The sequence below is a fragment of the Elephantulus edwardii genome, unplaced genomic scaffold, assembly GCF_000299155.1.
Source record: "Elephantulus edwardii isolate Elephantulus edwardi_28Jun2011 unplaced genomic scaffold, EleEdw1.0 scaffold00199, whole genome shotgun sequence".
Lineage (NCBI taxonomy): Eukaryota > Metazoa > Chordata > Mammalia > Macroscelidea > Macroscelididae > Elephantulus > Elephantulus edwardii.
In genome coordinates, this window is record NW_006399949.1 from 1,530,711 (window position 1) to 1,533,024 (window position 2,314).

Sequence of the window (2,314 nt, forward strand, 5' to 3'; positions counted from 1 at the left end):
TGAGTCATTCAATATTCTGCCCAAAGCATCCTTTAGTATTGTAACTCAAGGCTTGCATTTGTTCTTCAATTTCTTCAGCTTTAGAAATGCCGAAAGAGTTCATTCCTTCGGATTTTTCAACTTCAGTCTTTACACATTTCATTATAATACTTTGCTTTCTCTTCTTATGTTGCCCTTTAAACTCTTGTGTTCAACTCCTTAACATCTTGATTTTTTTTCTCTTCAAAGGATTTTATTTTCACGTAGCCACCACTAGATCATGATTTTATTTCCAAGTAAGCACAAGACCATGATTCCAGAGGGTGCAAAAAAACCCCTATTTGCTTAGTACTGCCCTTCACTGAGGGCATGCAAAAAGATCTCCATGTAGTTCTCAGGAATCATAATCCAATAACAAAAACGTGTCTTCATTTTCAACTGACATAAGGTTTGTTAGGAAAACTTCTTAATAATTTATTCAGTTTTTCGGGAGATAAACTCCCAGACTCTCCCAGGGTGTCCTGTGTAGACCTCATCTTGCCGGCTGCCTTGGCTCTTGAAGCACAAATCAAAGAAGTTCGGAATCTCTTTTCTGTACGCTCCGTCGTGGAATTCATTCTGTTTCCAGCAAGCCATCATAACTGACATTTCTGTGATACAGGTCGCCTCGCCCTTCTGTCGGTGCCGCTCCCCGACGCGGTTGGCTAGAATGAGGGGCTTGTTGGGCTTGAGGACAGGCTTTTTTTGGGTTCCCTAAGTGAGCAAGGCCGTCCCACAGGCTGGGCGCCGCCATTGCCTGACGAACTCAACATCGTGATTTTTTCTCTTTGCTTTGGCTTCTAAGCACTCTAGTGCAGAGTCTCTTTTGACATCTATTTTGGTTCTTCTTCCTCTTTGTAATGATGTTTGCATTCCTCATGGATGATATTCTGGATATCCTCCCACAGATCAACTGGTCTTTGCTCATTAGTATTCAAGACTTCAAATCTGTTTCTGACATGGTCTTTAAATTCAGGAGGGATAAATTCAAGGAGAGACTTTGATTCTTGTAGACTGGAGTAGATTTATTTCAGCCTAAGTTTGAACTTGAATATGAATATCTCATGATCTGTACAGTAATCAGCAGCTGGCCTAGTTTCCACAGCTGATATTGAGCTTCTCCAATGATTTTTCCCTCAGGTATAATTAATTTGATTTTTGTGTAAGACTTCAGGTGAGGTCCACGTGTATAGTCGCCATTTGTGTTTCTTATAAATGGTATTTTCAATGTAGAAACACAATCACACATCGATTATACAGAATTATGTCATTTCTGTCACCAAGCCCATGTTTTGCCACTACTGATCTCTTTTCCTTTTCCCCAATTTCTGCATTCCAGTTATCCATTATTTTATCCTACTAATGTACCTTGATTGCACATTTGATCGATTTCCTATTGCAACAGTTGGCAGAAGTTATGGATCTAGAAGTTGTCATTTTAACTAGGAATGTGGCTTTTCCCCCCTCACTTTTTCATTTCCAGTATAGTAGAGCATATGATTATCTGATTAAAAATGTCCCATTCAAATCTGTTTCATTTTGCCAATGTCTAGTATTTCAATATTTATACATTCCATTTCTTCCTTAAAATTCTGTGATTCTCCTACATTCATACTTCTCCCATTCCATGTTCCAATCCCTAGGGTCTGTTTGCAGCTATTCCTCCTCCTTTGTCATTCCCAACATGAAGGCTCAGCCTGCAGAGCCATATCTGCTGTTCTAATCTGACTGTGCTATGTTGTACAAAGGGTTTTTCGAAGTTCTGTTATTTCAGAAGTGGATGGCCAATCCTTCTCCTTAGTCTGTCTTATTTAGGTGCTCAGCTTTAGGGTACTATTTGGCAGACAAGCATTGTACTCAAAAGAGCTGATGAGAGTATGAAGGCAGCAGATCAGATATTAGTCCTAGGGGCCCACCCCTTTGGAACATGTGTTGTAGTCCCACCCTCACCCCACCCTGCCAGCATCCAGCTCAATTCCTTCTCTTTGCCCCTCTACCATCTCCCATTCCCTGCACCCCGTCCAAGTCTGGTTTGATGGATCAAGCCCTCCCCCGACCTAAGTCCTCCCATTCCCTCTCAACTCCCTTTGTGATATTGGTGTTACTGGCACAGGGGTGGAGGGGTGGTGTCCACACAGCAACGGTGGCCTCCTAGCAATGGGCAGTCTCCAGGTTCTTCCACGGCTGGAAACGAGAAATATAAACTTAATTTTAAACATTATTCATGTGAACAATTCTCTCTTCTTTAGGAGACTCTGGTGGCCTTGTGGTAAGAAGCTGCACTATAAACCCAAAC

General features: G+C 41.7%; 1 pseudogene; it reads right to left on the reverse strand.

Moving 5' to 3' along the window:
* Nucleotides 1–413: 413 nt before the first annotated feature.
* On the reverse strand, nucleotides 414–772 carry LOC102868181 (annotated as a pseudogene).
* Between the last annotated feature and the right edge of the window lie 1,542 nt (nucleotides 773–2,314).